A 9,769-nucleotide genomic window follows, 5' to 3' on the forward strand; every position below is an offset into this window, starting at 1 on the left:
AGAAGGAAATGGCAACTCACTTAAGTATTCTTGCCTGGAAAATTCCAAGGAGAGAGGAGCCTGGTGGACTACAGTATATGGGGTCGCAAAGAGTCAGACACAGCTGAGCATGCACAGATGCACATAGAGATGTGAATGAACCTAGAGACTGTAGTACAAAATAAGTCAGAAAAAGAAAAACAAATATAATGCATATATGTGGCATCTATAAAAATGGTATGCTGCTAAGTCACGTCAGTCGTGTCTGACTCTGTGCAACCCCATCGACAGCAGCCCACCAGGCTCCTCCGTCCCTGGGATTCTTCAGGCAAGAACACTGGAGTGGGTTGCCAGTTCCTTCTCCAATGCGTGAAAGTGAAAAGTGAAAGTGAAGTCACTCAGTCATGTCCGACTCTTAGTCATGTCCGACTGCAGCCCACCAGGCTCCTCTATCCATGGGATTTTCCAGGCAAGAGTACTGGAGTGGGGTGCCATTGCCTTCTCCGATAGAAATGGTATAGGTGATGTTATTTACAAAACAGAAATAGAAACACATATGTAGAGAACAAAGTATGGATACCAGGGCAGAGAAGTTGCAGGGGGAGGAATTGGAAGATTGAGATTGGCATATATTTATACAGTTGCTCTACTCAATGGGACCTAAATGGGAAGGGAGTCCAAAAAAGAGGAGATATGTGTATACATGGGCTTCCCTGGTGGCTCAGCTGGTAAAGAATCTGCCTGCAATGCAGGAGACCTGGGTTCAATCCCTGGGTTGGGAAGATTCCCCTGGAGAAGGGAAAGGGTACCCACTCCAATATTCTGGCCTGGAGAATTCCATGGACTGTACAGTCCATGGGGTCACAAAGAGTCGGACATGACTGAGCGACTTTCATTTTCACTTTGTGTGTGTACATACAGCTGATTCACTTTGCTATACAGCAGAAACTAATACAACATTGTAATGCAGCTCTACTCCAATAAAAATAGATAAATACTGAACATATATTGAGCTCTACACAGAGCATACCCAAGAAACAGCCCTCTTCTCCCCAGTCACGTGCCAGGGCAAATTTGGTTCTGTGTCTTCTCTTTTTGCTCTGTGGTGCAAATAATGCAGCAGACTTTGGAAGCTCCTTCATTACAGTGTTTTCTTGCCTCTAGGTCTTAGCAACTGAAAGAAACTTCATGAGTAGGAATGTGAGGAGGCTTTTGTTTCGAATGAACTCTTTTTTTTTTTATTATATATATTTTATTGAAGTATAGTTGATATACTATGTTTCAGGTGCATAGGAAGGTGATTCAGTTACACATATACACATATGTTATTTTTAGAATTATTTTTCATTATCAGTTCAGTCGCTCAGTCATGTCTGACTCTGCAACCCCATGAATTGCAGCACACCAGGTCTCCCTGTCTATCACCAACTCCCGGAGTTCACTCAAACTCATGTCCATCAAGTCAGTGATGCCATCCAGCCATCTCATCCTGTCATCCTCCTCTTCTCCTGCCCCCAATCCCTCCCAGCATCAGAGTCTTTTCCAATGAGTCAACTCTTCACATGAGGTGGCCAAAGTATTGGAGTTTCAGCTTTAGCATCAGTCCTTCCAAAGAATACCCAGGGTTGATCTCCTTTAGAATGAACTGGTTGGATCTCCTTGCAGTCCAAGGGACTCTCAAGAGTCTTCTCCAACACCACAGTTCAAACGTATCAATTTCTTCGGCGTTCAGCTTTCTTCACAGTCCAACTCTCACATCCATACATGACCACTGGAAAAACCATAGCCTTGACTAGACGGACCTTTGTTGGCAAAGTAATGTCTCTGCTTTTGAATATGTTAGCTAGGTTGGTCATAACTTTCCTTCCAAGGAGTAAGTGTCTTTTAATTTCATGACTGCGATCACCATCTGCAGTGATTTTGGAGCCCCACCCCCAGAAAAGTCTGACAGTGTTTCCACTGTTTCCCCATCTGTTTCCCATGAAGTGATGGGACCGGATGCCATGATCTTCGTTTTCTGAATGTTGAGCTTTAAGCCAACTTTTTCGCTCTCATCTTTCACTTTCATCAAGAGGCTTTTGAGTTCCTCTTCACTTTCTGCCATAAGGGTGGTGTCATCTGCATATCTGAGGTTATTGATATTTCTCCCAGCAATCTTGATTCCAGCTTGTGCTGCTTCCAGTCCAGCGTTTCTCATGATGTACTCTGCATATAAGTTAAATAAGCAGGGTGACAGTATACAGCCTTGATGTACTCCTTTTCCTATTTGGAACCAGTCTGTTGTTCCATGTCCAGTTCTAACTGTTGCTTCCTGACCTGCATATAGGTTTCTCAAGAGGCAGGTCAGGTGGTCTGGTATTCCCATCTCTTTCAGAATTTTCCACAGTTTATTGTGATCCACACAGTCAAAGGCTTTGGCATAGTCAATTAAGCCAAAATAGATGTTTTTCTGGAACTCTCTTGCTTTTTCCATGATCCAGCGGATATTGGCAATTTGATCTCTGGTTCCTCTGCCTCTTCTAAAACCAGCTTGAACATCAGGAAGTTCACGGTTCACGTATTGCTGAAGCCTGGCTTGGAGAATTTTGACCATTACTTTACTAGCATGTGAGATGAGTGCAATTGTGTGGTAGTTTGAGCATTCTTTGGCATTGCCTCTCTTTGGGACTGGAATGAAAACTGCCCTTTTCCAGTCCTGAGGCCACTGCTGAGTTTTCCAAATTTGCTGGCATATTGAGTGCAGCACTTTCACAGCATCATCTTTCAGGATTTGAAACAGCTCAACTGGAATTCCATCACCTCCACTAGCTTTGTTCATAGTGATGCTTTCTAAGGCCCACTTGACTTCACATTCCAGGATGTCTGGCTCTAGATGAGTGATCACAACATCGTGATTATCCAGGTCGTGAAGATCTTTTTTGTTCAGTTCTTCTGTGTATACTTGCCATCTCTTCTTAATATCTTCTGCTTCTGTTAGGTCCAGACCATTTCTGTCCTTTATCGAGCCCTTCTTTGCATGAAATGTTCCCTTGGTATCTCTAATTTTCTTGAAGAGATCTCTAGTCTTTCCCATTCTGTTGTTTTCCTTTATTTCTTTGCACTGATCGCTGAAGAAGGCTTTCTTATCTCTTCTTGCTATTCTCTGGAACTCTGCATTCAGATGCTTATATCTTTCCTTTTCTCCTTTGCTTTTCACTTCTCTTCTTTTCACAGCTATTTGTAAGGCCTTCCCAGACAGCCACTTTGCTTTTTTGCATTTCTTTTCCATGGGGTGGTCTTGATCCTTGTCTCCTGTACAATGTCAGGAACCTCCATCCATAGTTCATCTGGCACTCTTTATCTATCAGATCTAGTCCCTTAAATCTACTTCTCGCTTCCACTGTATAATCATAAGGGATTTGATTTAGGTCATACCTGAATGATGTAGTGGTTTTCCCTACTTTCTTCAATTTCAGTCTGAATTTGGCAATAAGGAGTTCATGATCTGAGCCATAGTCAGCTCCTGGTCTTGTTTTTGCTGACTGTATAGAGCTTCTCCATCTTTGGCTACAAAGAGTATAATCAATCTGCTTATATTCAATCAATCTGATTATATATTATAATCAATTTTCCATTATAGGTTATTGCAAATATTGACTATAGTTCCCTGTACTATACAGTAAACCTTTGTTGCTTGTTGCATATCTATTTTTTTTAATTAGAAATCTAGCATTCTGTTCATACTAAGTCAGTGGAATCAAAATGTCATACATTTTTTAGTTAGGCCAAAACTCATAAATTTTTTAAAACATATATGTTATACATATTATTTTTATATATGTATACAAAAGCTTTTCTACTATACTTGATAAAGGCTTGAAAAAGACCATCAAAAAAAAAAAACCAGAGATGGAGAAACTGGAAAACTAAACTAAATGAAATAGGAGTGCTAAATATGAAATAGAAAAAGTGAAACAAAAGATAAAAGTAAAAGATCATCATATAGTCCAGTTCTTTTCAAACGTGGCTGCTTGTTAGAAACATACCTGGAGCTCTGAAGGAAAAAAATGCAATACCTGGGCCTGTGTATTTTTCAAAAAATTCTAAGATAATTCTGATATGCATCTGGATTTTAAAAAGTGATTACAGGTTTTCTTTATTAAATGATAGTTTGGATAATAGAGAATTTTATTGTTTTTTTGTTGACCAATCATGATACAACAGTATTAAGTGAGTAATAGTTACTTAATCACAACAGAATTATCTTTTATTTTTTGTCTGGCTATTGATTTGTGAATACTGATAAGCATCTCTGATGAACTCTTAACTCTAGCACCCCACTTAAGGGGACTGACAGAGACAGGTGAGAGCTGTGTGGAGGGAGATGCTGTTTTCATGCTGGAAGGCTTCAGGAAAAGGAACCGATCCCTGCCAGGTTATAAATATGTTTAAGAATGAGGAGAATTATATTGAAAAGTCAAGGGGCTCGGTCAGGCACTGAGCAAAGTGAGATGAGGGCCTTGCCTCTGTGGTCTGATGTTTGCTGCCTTTTGCCTAGGGTTTTCTGATGAGCTTTAAAGCCAGCGTGAACCGCTCAGGCTCTGACCTTGGCAGGAAAAGTACTGTTCTATAACCACCCAGGCACAATCAACTCATTGATGTCACTGCTTTTGTCCTTTTATAGAGGAGTAGAATGGATAAGCCAGCTACTACTTAGGCATAGGATCTTGGTTTGCCTCTCATTTGGGCTTTGGCCGGTAGGAAAGGGGTGTAGGGAAAATGGAGAGAGGGTCACCGCCATTCCCACTGCTATTGATGGCCAGACCTGAGGCAAAGGACACCCTCAGGGCAGGTATGGGGTGGGAGGGAAAGTCACCCTCCACTGACCGTAAATAAGCCTTGCTCTCTGTTGCTTACTGAGTGGTGAGAGAAAGGGAAAACTGTTGTGACCTCTCACTTAGCATGCAGCTTCTCTGAAGTGGGAGTCGGGGGAGGTAGATTGTGGTGGCCATCTCTCGAGCTCAGGTTTTAAACACCACTCCAGGACAATGGGGCCAAATGCCATGACTGTCGCTTGGTGTGGTTCTTTATTGTTTCATTTGTAAAAGAGGAGTGGAGGCCTTAGAAGTTACTGTGTAAGCACCAACTCACTCTCGGGACTTTTTCAGAATCACATGGTACAAAAACCTGGCTTAAGCAAAAACAGAAATGTAGTGACTCACAGAATTGGGATACCAGGCTTTTGAAGCAAGACTGGAAGTAGAAGCTTAACTAATGTTATAAAGGCATTCTCTCTAGCTTCATCTCATGGTCCAATTTAACCTTAAATTTTAATCTCATTTTGATCTACCCTTGACAGACTATGTGAAAGGAAGATGGTGGCCACCAGTTGCCCTGTATATAAATTCTTAAACCTTGTGAGCTAAGAAAGGGATATGTCTCTTAACTTCATATTTTTTTAAATTTAGAAAACTGTACCAGTTGGCCTGGCTTGGACTGTATATCCAATTCTTGGACTAATCACTGTATCTGAAAGAATGCAGATCCATAATTAACCCAAGTTGGTCACATGTCCACCTCTACCCATGAGTGGTAGGGGACACACCATTATTGACAGTAAAGACCACGCGGAGCAAGAAAAATGACTTCAAGCAAAAATAGATGTAATTTCTGTCATTCATTCATTTATTCACTCAGTGTATCCAGTTTATTGAGTGTGTACATCATGACGGGCACTGTTAAGTGCTAAGGATTTAACAAGGAACACAACAGACCAAGTCCTTGCCTTCTGGGAGCTTACATCCTAATTGGGAAAGACATGATTCATAAGAAAACTTTAAAAATTAAATTAATGAATGAATGGACAAGATAATATTGGAAAATAGTAAGTGCAATTGAGGTCAAAGAAAGATGATAAAATAGAGTGGCCAGGGGAATGAGTACTACTCCAGAAAATATGGTTGGGGAAGTCCTCTTGGAGGAAGTGATGTTTGAGCTTACCTGTGGAAAGTTCCTCAAGAGATAGGAATACCAGACTACCTTACCTGCCTCCTGTGAAACCTGTATGCAGGTCAAGAAGCAACAGTTAGAACCAGACATGGAACAGCAGACTGGTTCAGAGTTGGGAAAGGAGTATGTCAAGGCTGTGTACTGTCACCCTGTTTATGTAACTTCTATGCAGGTGGATCAGATGGTAAAGAATCCACCTGCATTGCAGGAGATGTGGGTTCGATTGCTGGTTGGCAACATTCCCTGGAGGAAGGCAGTATTCTTGCCTGGAGAATCCCATGGACAGAGGAGCCTGGTGGGCGACAGTCCATGGGGTCACAAAGAGTCGGACGTGACTGAGCGACTAAGCATAGCACAGCACATGCAGAGTACATCATGTGAAACATCGGGCTGGATGAATCAAGATTCCAGGGAGGAATATCAGTAACCTCAGATGTGCGGATGACACCACCCTTATGGCAGAAAGCAAAGAGGAACTAAAGAGCCTCCTAATGAAAGTGAAAGAGGAGAGTGAAAAAGCTGGCTTAAAACTCAACATTCAAAAAACGAAGATCATGGCATCTGGTCCCATCGCTTCGTGGCAAACAGAGAAACAATGGAAGCAGTGAGAGACTTTATTCTCTTGGGCTTTAGAATCACTGTGAACGGTTTACTGCAGCCATGAAATTTAAAAATCCTTGCTCTTTAAAAAAGCAATGACAAATCTGGACAGTGTATTAAAAAGTAGAGACATTACTTTGCCTACAAAAGTCTATATAGTCAAAGCTGTGGTTTTTCCAGTAGTTCTGTACAGATGTGAGAGCTGGACAGTAAAAACGGCTGAGTGCCAAGGAATTGATGCCTTCAAACTGTGGTGCTGGAGAAGACTCTTGAGAGTCCCTTGGACCGCAAGGAGATCAAACCAGTCCATCCTAAAGGATATCAGTCCTGAATGTTCATTGGAAGGACTGATGTTGAAGCTGAAACTCCAATACTTTGGCCACCTGATGTGAACAGCTGACTCACTGGAAAAGACCCTGATGCTGGGAAAGATTGAGGGCAGGAGGAGAAGGGGATGACAGAGGATGAGATGGTTGGATGACATCATCAACTTGATGGACATGGGTTTGGGTGGACTCTGGGAGTTGGTGATGGACAGGAAGGCCTGGCATGCTGCAGTCCATGGGGTTGCAAAGAGTCAAACACAACTGAGTGACTGAACAACAACATTTGAGCTGAGACTTAAAGGATGAAAAGGGAGTGGACCTTGCTAAACTTTGGAGTAAATGTGTTCTAGGAAGAAGAACTATTGATAATATCAACTCTAGTGTCCTTTGGGTGAGTAAGTGTTCTCTGTTTTGTTCATGTGTGTAAAACATTACCTGGCACATAATAGATGCTCAGTATGTTTTGAATGAGAGCAGTGAAGGAAGGCTAGTAGGGCTGGAGTGTAACAAGTGTAAACAAGAAGGGTATTGATGGTTGATGAGGTTGGAGAAAGTACAAAAGGGCTAGAAAGTAGGGTCTGTAGGCCCTGAATTATATTCTGAGTGCAAGGAGAGTCTATTAAAGAGTTTAAAGCAGAGGATGACATGATTTATTTATTTTTAAAGATCAGTATTCCCAAAATAAGGAATGCTGCTGCTGCTGCTAAGTCGCTTCAGTCGTGTCTGAGTCTGTACGACCCCATAGACGGCAGCCCACCAGGCTCCTCTGTCCACAGGATTCTCCAGGCAAGCACACTGGAGTAGGTTGCCATTTCCTTCTCCAAGAGAGGGAATAATACCCATCAAAATCAGAGCAGCCACAATGCCTCCATCCTTAATACACGCCTATCATTTGCATAGGCTTATCCATCTCCCTTCCAGTGGAGAACAAGTATGGCTCCCAGTAATAGGAAGGAAATGTTACTATTTCAAACAAGAAATGGACTGTCTTTAGTTCTTTAAGGGAGATAACAGCAGCAGGTGGCACAATTCATACAATGGGAAGAAGTCTTTATACTGGTTCCTTCTCTGTAAAGACTTTAAAGAGCAAGGCAGCCACTTCCGGGAATGTGATCCTATAAAGACGGATATCAACTTCTGCTGTGTTTGGGTTGAAGCTAGAAAAGAGGAAATAGATGACCCTTTCTTTTCTTTCCTTTTTTTTTTTTTTTTTGACAGTACATTCATTTGGAAATTTTTTTCAAGTTGTTAATAATTTTTTAAAAACTTTTTATTTTGTACTGAAGTATAGTTGATTGGGCTTCCCAGATGGCACTAGTGATGAAGAACCTGCCCACTGCAGGAGACGTGAGAGGCGGGTTCTATCCCTGGGTGGGGAAGATCCCCTAGAGGCAGGCATGGCAACCCACTCCAGTATTCTTGCCTGGAGAATCCCATGGACAGAGGAGCCTGGTGGCCTGCAGTCCATGGGGTCACAAAGAGTTGGATATGACTGAAGTGACGTAACACACATCCGTAGCCAGTTGACAATGTTGTGATATTAACAGTTTCAAGTGAACAGTGAAGGGACTTAGCCATCCATATATATGTATCCCGGGCTTACCCGGTGGCTCAGTGGTAAAAAATCCACACGCAGTGCAAGAGCCATAAGAGACACAGGTTCGATCCCTGGGTCAGGAAGATGCCCTGGAGGAGAGCATGGAAACCCACTCCAGTATTCTTACCTAGTGAATCTCCATGGACAGAGGGGCCTTGTGGGCTACAGTCCATAGGATCACAAAGAGTTGGACATGACTGAAGCAACTTAGCATGCACACATGTATCCATTCTCCCCCCAAATTCCCTCCCACCCAGGCTGCCATATAACACTGAGAAATGTTTGATGTGCTGTACAGTAAGGTGACCTTTTATTTTTGAAGTACATTAATGACATTAAAAAGAAGGCTTCAGAAGATTTGAGGTAAGGAGTGCAGAGCAGAACCTCTGTGTATGAAAATTGCCAAGAGGTTGTGGAAACTTGGAGGCTGGTTGGGGAAGAAAGAGAAGTGAAGAGGGCTGGTCCTGCACGACATGGAGGGGGTTCCCCAAGGAGGAAAACAGCCAGGGAAAAAATCACTTATCATTGACAGTTTTTCCAAGTTAATTACATTCTACTATTTCTGATAGCCATCAGCATGAACCCTAATGCCTGAATGCGATCTCATTTATGTGTTTCAACAACTCATTATTTTTTAATTATGCAGCTTGCTTCTTATTTGATTATTTGAGGATAAATATTGGATTAATTTAATTGGCAAAGTCTGTCGATATTTTGTCTCATAAATTTAACTTACCTGTACGTATATAGCAACAACTCCTAGAGTCCACCTACCCTCATAGATGGTGATCACACTTGCTGAAATAGTGTTGCTTTGGATTTGACAACAGTTGGACAGAGGAGCTCAACATGCAGAAAGAAGAAAAGAGGGGTGTGTCAAAGGGATCTACATCATTGGGTTTGGTTCTACCCAAGGAATACAGTCTAATTCTTATGGGAAGTTTAGAGAGAGACTGTCCTTTGAAAGTATAGTGTTCAGTTTGCCAAGTGAAAGTTAGGCTGCAAAAAGCATTCTTATCTTGTGTGATGTTCTCCTTAAAACAGTTCCTGCCCCTTGACTGGTCACAAGGTCACTTGGCCTCAGATTGAGGCCCACCTGTGGTGGGAAGGTGACGTGAGGGGTACAATCTCCCATTCCCAATTCAACCATCTTTATCAGATGTGACAAATAGTCCTAAGAGTTTTAACTAAAACGAAAGGATGTTCTTATGGGATGCAGTAAAGCCCCTTAATTTGGTGTTTTCTGGTACTGTTGGGGCCATGTTAGCATGGATGTGCC

Source organism: Oryx dammah, unplaced genomic scaffold, assembly GCF_014754425.2.
Source record: "Oryx dammah isolate SB20612 unplaced genomic scaffold, SCBI_Odam_1.1 HiC_scaffold_26, whole genome shotgun sequence".
In the NCBI taxonomy this organism is placed as follows: Eukaryota; Metazoa; Chordata; class Mammalia; order Artiodactyla; family Bovidae; genus Oryx; species Oryx dammah.